This window comes from Notamacropus eugenii, chromosome 1 (assembly GCF_028372415.1).
Source record: "Notamacropus eugenii isolate mMacEug1 chromosome 1, mMacEug1.pri_v2, whole genome shotgun sequence".
NCBI classification, from domain to species: Eukaryota; Metazoa; Chordata; class Mammalia; order Diprotodontia; family Macropodidae; genus Notamacropus; species Notamacropus eugenii.
The window spans coordinates 535,461,532-535,471,002 of record NC_092872.1 but is presented as its reverse complement, the minus strand read 5'-3'; positions in this window follow the sequence as shown (position 1 = coordinate 535,471,002).

The window sequence follows — 9,471 nt, the reverse complement described above, 5'->3', positions numbered from 1 at the left end:
AGAAAGACGGGCACACACACATAGCTCCGAACCCACAACCCATAGAATGGCTACAGGGAAGTAACTCACGGCGAATTCTGCACCCAGAGGCCACAGAACATTGGAGCGAGGGAGATTTCTGTTCCGGAGAGACCTGCAAACCTCTCGCGGGGGGTCCTTCGCGCTGCGGACTGGGCACCGGGACTGGGAGCTGAGTGCAGCCCTGCCGCAGTCACGGCACCGAGAGGAATAGATCCGAGCGGGCTTCAGGGACGGGATCTCCAGTGGCCACGCGGGTCCCTCCACCCACAGAGGGACCTACAAACCTCTCTCAAAAGGTCCGTCGCTCTGCAGACGCGGAGCCCAGCCCAGACCTGCCGCGGCTGCGGCACCGAGAGGTATAGATCCAAGCAGGCTTCAGGGACGGGATCTCCAGCGGCCACACAAGTCCCTCCACCCACAGGTGACGGGGGTCGGTGAGAGAGTCTCTTTGGTGGGTCGAGAGGGGAGTGGGGTGCCCCCATAACTCAGGCCCCCCCCGGGAGGTAGAAGCTGAGAGGCGGCTGCAGACCGGGGCTCCCCAAGGGGGCAGGAGCCTGGATCCATTGTGGAAGGTCTGTGCATAAACCCCCTGAGGGAACTGAGCCTGAGAGGCGGCCCTGCCCCCACCTGACCACCTGAACATAATCTCATACTGAATAGCAGCCCTGCCCCCACCAAAAGCCCTGAGGCTGGAAGCAGCATTTGAATCTCAGACCCCAAATGCTGGCTGGGAGGATCAGGAGGCGAGGTGGGTGTGAGGAGAATATTCAGAGGTCAAGTCACTGGCTGGGAAAATGCCCAGAAAAGGGAAAAGAAATAAGACTATAGAAGGTTACTTTCTTGGTGAACAGGCATTTACTCCCTACCTTTCTGATGAGGAAGAACAATGCTTACCATCAGGCAAAGACACAGAAATCAAGGCTTCTGTGTCCCAGCCCACCCAATGGGCTCAGGCCATGGAAGAGCTCAAAAAGAATTTTGAAAATCAAGTTAGAGATGTAGAGGAAAAGCTGGGAAGAGAAATGAGAGAGATGAAAGAAAAGCATGAACAACAGATCAGCTCCCTGCTAAAGGAGAACCAAAAAAATGTTGAAGAAAATAACACCTTGAAAACTAGCCTAATATCGCTACTAGGACTATATCCCCAAGAGATCATAAAAATGGGAAAGGGTCCCACATGTACAAAAATATTTATAGCAGCACTCTATGTAGTTGCCAAAAACTGGAAGTCAAGGGGATGTCCATCAATTGGGGAATGGCTGAATAAATTATGGTATATGAATGTAATGGAGTACTATTGTGCCATAAGAAATGATGAACAAGAAGACTTCAGAGAGGCCTGGAAGGACTTATATGACCTGATGCTGAGTGAAAGGAGCAGAACCAGGAGAACTTTATGCACAGCAACAACCACAGTGTGTGAGAGTTTTTTCTGGTAGACTTAGATTTTTGTAATAACATAAGAACTTCTGAAAAAAAAAAAAAATCCCAATGGTGGACCTCAAGGCAAAATGCCTTCCACACTCAGAGAGAGAAATATGGAAGTCACTCACATAATGTAGCAGATCATGTTTGTGTATGTGTATCTGTTTGTGTATCATGTTCTGATTTGTTATACGGATTCTTTCATTTATCTTAGTCTGACTACATAGCATGACTATAGTGAAAATATACTCAATAGGAAAGTATATGTAGAATCTATACAGAATTGTATGCAGTCGTGGGGAGGGAGGGAGGTAGTGGGGGGTGGGTGGGGAGGGATAAAATCGCAATTGTATGGCAGTGATTGTCAAACATTAAAAAAATAAAAAAATTAAATTAAAAAAAAAATAAAATAAAATGGTTTCAGTATCACCAAAAAAAAAAAAAAGAAAAGAAAACTAGCCTAACTCAATTGGCAAAAGAGGTTCAAAAAGCCAATGAGGAGAAGAATGCTTTCAAAAGCAGAATTAGCCAAATGGAAAAGGAGATTCAAAAGCTCACTGAAGAAAATAGTTCTTTCAAAATTAGAATGGCACAGATGGAGACTAAGGACTTTATGAGAAAGCAAGAAATCACAGAACAAAGCCAGAAGAATGAAAAAATGGAAGATAATGTGAAATATCTCATTGGAAAAACAACTGACCTGGAAAATAGATCCAGGAGAGACAATTTAAAAATTATGGGACTACCTGAAAGCCATGATCAAAAGAAGAGCCTAGACATCATCTTTCATGAAATTATCAAGGAAAACTGCCCTGAGATTCTAGAACCAGAGGGCAAAATAAATATTCAAGGAATCCACAGAACACCGCCTGAAAGAGATCCAAAAAGAGAAACTCCCAGGAACATTGTGGCCAAATTCCAGAGTTCCCAGGTCAAGGAGAAAATATTGCAAGCAGCTAGAAGGAAACAATTCAAGTACTGTGGAAATACAATCAGGATAACACAAGATCTAGCAGCCTCTACATTAAGGGATGGAAGGGCATGGAATAGGATATTCCAGAAGTCAAAGGAACTAGGACTAAAACCAAGAATCACCTACCTAGCAAAACTGAGTATAATACTTTAGGGGAAAAATTGGTCTTTCAATGAAATAGAGGACTTTCAAGCATTCTTGATGAAAAGACCAGAGCTGAAAAGAAAATTTGACTTTCAAACACAAGAATGAAGAGAACCATGAAAAGGTGAACAGCAAAGAGAAGTCATAAGGGACTTACTAAAGTTGAACTGTTTACATTCCTACATGGAAAGACAATATTTGTAACTCTTGAAACATCTCAGTATCTGGGTACTGGGTGGGATTACACACATACACACACACACACACATGCACACACGCACACATACATAGAGACAGAGTGCACAGAGTGAATTGAAGAGGATGGGATCATATCTTAAAAAAAAAAATGAAATCAAGCAGTGAGAGAGAAATATATTGGGAGGAGAAAGGGAGAAATTGAATGGGGCAAATTCTCTCTCATAAAAGAGGCAAGCAAAAGACTCATTAGTGGAGGGATAAAGAGGGGAGGTGAGAGAAAAACATGCAGTCTACTCTCATCACATTCCACTAAAGGAAAGAATAAAATGCACACTCATTTTGGTAGGAAAACCTATCTCACAATACAGGAAAGTGGGGGATAAGGGGACAAGCAGGGTGGGGGGGATGATAGAAGGGAGGGCATGGGGAGGAGAGTGCAATTCGAGGTCGACACTCATGGGGAGGGATAGGATCAAAAGAGAATAGAAGTAATTGGGGACAGTATAGGATGGAGGGAAATATAGTTAGTCCTATACAACACAACTATTATGGAAGTCATTTGCAAAACTACACAGATTTGGCCTATATTGAATTGCTTGCCTTCCAAAGGGAATGGGTGGAGAGGGAGGGAGGTAAAGAAGTTGGAACTCAAAGTGTTAGGATCAACTGTTGAGTAATGTTCTTGCCACTAGGAAATAAGAAATACAGGTAAAGGGGTATAGAAAGCCATCTGGCCCTACAGGACAAAAGAGAAGATGGAGACAAGGGCAGAGAGGGATGATAGAAGAGAGAGCAGATTGGTCATAGGGGCAATTAGAATGCTTGGTGTTTGGGGGGGGGGATAAAAGGGGAGAAAATTTGTAACCCAAAATTTTGTGAAAATGAATGTTAAAAGTTAAATAAATAAATTTAATTTAAAAAAATCTTAGTTACAAATTATCTTCCCTTTCCATTATACTTTATTTTAACCAGTTTCTAGCTGTTTAGTTATTATATTATTTTATGTTATTTTCAAATAAACTGTTCTTTATCAAAAAAAAAAATATATTGCAAGCAGCTAGAAAGAAACAATTCAAGTATTGTGGAAATACAATCAGGATAACACAAGATCTAGCAGCTTCCACATTAAGGGATCGAAGGGCGTGGAATAGGATATTCCAGAAGTCAAAGGAACTAGGACTAAAACCAAGAATCACCTACCCAGCAAAAAATACTTCAGGGGAAAAATTGGTCTTTCAATGAAATAGAGGACTTTCAAGCATTCTTGATGAAAAGACCAGAGCTGAAAAGAAAATTTGACTTTCAAACACAAGAATGAAGAGAAGCATGAAAAAGTAAATAGCAAAGAGAAGTCATAAGGGACTTTACAAAAGGTGAACTGTTTACATTCCTACATGGAAAGACAATATTTGTAACTCTTGAAACTATTCAGCATCTGGGTACAAGGTGGGATAACACACACACACATAGAGACAGAGTGCACAGAGTGAACTGAAGAGGAGGGGATCATATCTTAAAAAAAAAAATGAAATCAAGCAATGAGAGAGAAATATATTGGGAGGAGAAAGGGAGAAATGGAATGGGGCAAATTATCGCTCATAAAAGAGGCAAGCAAAAGACTTTTTAGTGAAGGGAAAAAGAGGGGAGGTGAGAGAAAAACATGAAGTTTACTCTCATCACATTCCACTAAAGGAAGGAATAAAATGCACAGTCATTTTGGTATGAAAACCTATCTTACAATACAGGAAAGTGGGAGATAAGGGGATAAGCAGGGTGGGGGGGATGATGGAAGGGAGGGCACCACGAGGAGGAGGGAGCAATTTGAGGTCAACACTCATGGGGAGGGACAGGATCAAAAGAGAGAATAGAAGTAATGGGGGACAGGATAGGATGGAGGGAAATATAATTAGTTCTTACACAACACTACTATTGTGGAAGTCATTTGCAAAACTACACAGATCTGGCCTATACTGAATTGCTTGCCTTCCAAAGGGAAGGGGTGGGGAGGGAGAGAGGGCAGATTGGCAGACAGGGGCAATTAGAACGCTCAGTGTTTTGGGGTGGGGGGAGGGGACAAAAGGGGAGAAAATGTGGAACCCAAAATTTTGTGAAAATGAATGTTAAAAGTTAAATAAATTAATAAAAAAAAAAAGAAAAAGAAAATAAGGTTTCAAAGAGGGAAAAATCTTTTGTCTCCCCAATATTAACAATTATTTAATAATCATTTCTTTCACAGGTCACAAAGACTCAGACATGAGTGGAATGACAATTTGATTGAAAACATTTCTTAGTTTGACATAAGCATCATGTGTGGGGTAGTTTTGTCTAAAATCTTAAAATATTTGCCCCCAACAACATCAGCAGATTAGAGCAGCATGGAATATCTGTGTGATGGGTTAAATGTCCAAAGACCAGGTTTTGTCTTTTGCCTCAGACCCTTAATCCTTTCAAGTGTATTCCCATAGACAAGTAATTTTCATAGACAAGTGCCTCAATTTCCTTGTCTGTAAGATCAGGGTAATTAATAACGCTTGTGCAGCCAACTTTATACTGCTGCTACAAGGAGAATGCTGTGCAAACTTCAATGTGCTATATAAATATGAGTTATCCTTAAATGAACCCCTAGAAAGGATAGACTATATTTTACTGAGCAATTTTGTGGGTTTGTTTATTTTTCCATTTACGAATGTCTATCTTAAAGGTACAAGGAAGAACTTTCTTATAAGTAGAGCTGTAAAACAATTGAACATACTGCTTTGTAAGCTCATATGGTTTTGGGGGGAAGGGGGTTTGGGGAGGAAGAGAATAAATGAGGAAACTAAGTCAGGGTCAAGTTCTTTGAGATTCTAATGCAAGCCAGACAGACCTAAAAGGCTGGGCACAAGACAGTCACAAAATATATGCCAGGGGATACATGGTTGATTTATGTCTCTTCTTCCAGCTTAATTTGAAGATACTTTGGCCTTGGTTGCAATACCTTTATTCCTGGGTTGGCTTTTCTAAAAAGAGCCAGGGCTTTCAACCTCCTTTATTTTCTGATTGCTGGCTGCCTGCCTCACACTCCGGGCAATTTGGATGAGGCCAAATTGAGTGGCCACTTGAGAAAGACTTTGATTTTTACTCATTTAGATTACAGTCACAGCTGTAAGAACTCTTATCTTAGTAGATCTGTTATTAGTGTGGCACAGTGGACAGAACACTGGGCCTGGAGTCAGCTTCCTGAATTCCAATCTGGCCTCAGACACTTACTTACTGACTCTGGGCAAATCACTTAACCATGTTTGCCTGAGTTTCCTCATCTATAAAATGAGGTGGAGAAAGAAATGGCAAACTACTGCAGTGTGTTTGTCAAGAAAACCTCAGATAGGGTGATGAAGAATTAGATATTAGTGAAAACCTAACCACCACAAAAATCAGAGTTCCAAAGTTCCCTCTTGGTCTCCCAAAAAAACAAATAAAGAAAATAGAATGGAACCCAGCAGAAAGGCATCATGACTATCATTTACTGAGTGTGTCCTTGGGCAAGTCATTTAGCTCCTGTAGGCCTTAGGTTTTCCACCTTAAAGGGGGCTTCAGAAAGAAATGCTTCAAGAAGATCAGTAGAGTGTCTTTGGGGTGGGGGGTGGGAGGGTGTTGAGGGAGAACAGCAAGGAGTTTAGTGTCAGTGAATTGAAGAGTGGATGGGGTTGTATAAGGCCAGACAGTTTGCTTCCAGGCCAAAAATTATCTTTTAAATTAAAAGGACCAATTCATCAAATAAAATTATCTACCCACACACTAACACACACACATTGTGCTGATAACCTATTGTTCTAGTCAGAAAATTTAAACCCTAGGAAATATTCCATGTCACAAGTATATCAGAATAAAAGAAACCACAAATAAAGGACAAAAATTGTCTTAGAATAAAAATATCTTCTTTGAATAAATAAGATATATAACTTGCCCAAGGTCACAGAGCTTGGATAAAGGACATAGACCTGGGTCTCCTATCTCCTGTTTCTGCTACTCCATGGCAGGGCAGGAAAGAAAAGGGAGTAAAAGTATAAAAAAAAAAAAAAAAAAAAAGGAAAAATAGTTCTTGTACAAAGCAACAAAGAGAATTTATTTCCTTAAGAAACTTTGGTACAATGTCTAGATATGTATATGACACTTTGTCTTCCTCTGTAGAAAATGGAGGAAAATTCCCAGACATGCTGATTCCTAATATATTATTTACACAGAGGTTTAGATGTTCCATCGGTCTTTTCAATTTATGAGTTTGTTCAAAACCAGACTCATCTTTCCCACTACTTGCTTCTTCACTATTTCTGTCACTACCATATAATTCATCTTATATCTTGTGACTACCTTTAATTCCTTCATCTCTGTCATTTCATTCATACTGAGTCTGTTACTAAATTTTATTGCTTCCAACTCAGCTACAATTCTCACGTGTCTCCCCCTGCCAATTCCTGTAACTTCTATTTTGTGCAAGTTTGGTTGAGAGGTGAGCAATGGCAGTCATAGTACAGGGAATGTGCTATTTTCACCATATATTTGACAACCATCATACACACACAAACACACACGTACACATCCTTCAGAGATCTAAAATTTGTTTTGGCTGGAAAATCCACTGCCATGGAACAAGTGAGTAATGAGCTTGGTGATGCTGGTCCTCAAATGACAGGGGCACAACCCATATTCAAGTTCTTTCAGTCTTGGTAACATCTGCCCGAGTGTCTGCTCCCTTGGTTCAAAAGCCCAGGATCTTCTTCACTGAAAAAATTATTATAAATAATTTATTATAAATAAGCTCTTTTCTCACTCCACAAAGCATTTGTGTTGCTTAGCTCTTCTCGGTGCCTAGGAATGGTAGTATGTTGACTACTCAGCAGACAGAATTTACACCTTATGGTCTATTTTATATGATTACTGGGAAAAGAGCTAACAAAATGGGTTTCAGCTAAACTGTATTATCTTTGTTCTAGATTTATAAAATTTCACTCCCTGAGTGGGAGCAACATTTTTGCAAGATATAGAATAATAATAACAACACAACAATAAAGGCTTGCATTAATCAATCACAGCTCCCCAACTATTAGCACATCAATGTCCTAAATAGCCTACGTTCAAAGCCCACTGATGTCTCAATCCTCTTGATGTCTACATTCCCCAAGTCTGGCCTCTGGCCAGGAGCATCCTGCTGGACATCCTGTCAGTTGCCCTCTTGTATAAAAAACTTCAGCTTAAAAAAAAGTACAGAGCTTAGCTGTAACGTGTTGTCCACTGCTAACTCAAGGGGCTAGGCTAAGGGTATGTTCATTAAGGATACTGTGCTGGAGGGATTCTTTATACTTTTGTACTTCTGTGATCCTTATCTCCCCACTACTCTGTAACTCTCGGCCTTCATCAAAACACAAGTAAATACTAAATACATGTTCCAGACCTGTCTCAGAATGAATATGTGTGATTTGTCTTAGGAAATGATTGTTCTGCCCCAAATGAACAGCCATATACTTGGCTCTGGAGATGTCAGGAAAAATTATCCCAAGCAGTAAAGGCAATCTGGCAAAGAAGGAAAGAAGGGAAAGTTTCATACGTGATAATTCATGCCAGTAACCCACCAATTTCAAGCCAACATGTCACTTCAGTAACATGCCAAAACACACATCATGTTATTCCAATCACATACCAACATCATGATGGCACTCCAACAACATGCCAAAAACATACCAATTGCAAGGCAACAACATGCCAATGCACCTTTCTAACAATTAGAGAGATTCTAAAGTGAAATCTGGGAAAGTAGTAGGTTCCCCCTTTCTAGAGATCTTTTAAGAGAGCATAGATGACTATTTGTCAAGTATATGATGGAATTATTATTCAGTCACAGATGGGACTAAATGGACATTGATGTCATCTAACGCTATGATTCTGAGACTTTGTGATCAGACTTCTTATGGAAGATAGACATTAGCTGAAATTTGAAGGAAGCCGGGGAAGCAAGGAGGTAGAAATGAGGAAGGAAAGAATTCCAGATCAGGGGAATAGTCAACAAAAATGACTACCATACAAAGACAGAATGTCTTTTGTAGTGAACCCAGTTGGCATGTGTAATGCCATTGTGATACCCATAGCAACTGATATGAACATACCTACATATGTATTCCCAGGGTTTGTTCACAAAATATAATAAAGCCTCTTCCTCCAAGACAAAACCAAAATATTTACTTGGAACATTGCTATTAGGATGCCAGAAGGCAAGATTTAGTAAAGTACTCATCTTCAATCCAGGGAGCATGGACATTTCCCTTGGTTAAGCCTCCCAGCAAGCAAGTTCCCTTAGGCAAGTTCTTCCCTCAGCCTGTTACTGTCTTAGCCTACTGAGAGGGAGAATGAGTTCTGGATGGGTAATGGTTAGATCAACAATAATAATAGTATTTTTATAGATTTTCAAAATGCTTTACATATATTGCCTCATCTGACTCTCACAACCTTGAAAAGGTGTTATTATCCCAATTTTACAAATGAAGAAACTGATGCAAATTGGTTAAGTGACTTGACAAGGCTCACATGGCTAGTAAGTAGTAGAGACAGGATTTGAACACAGGTCTTCCTGACCTGACTAGTGCTTTAGGTTAATCAATCAAGCTAACAAGCAGTTATTCAATGCCTAATAGGTGCTAGGGATTCAAAAACGAAAATAAGTCAGTCCATGAACTCAA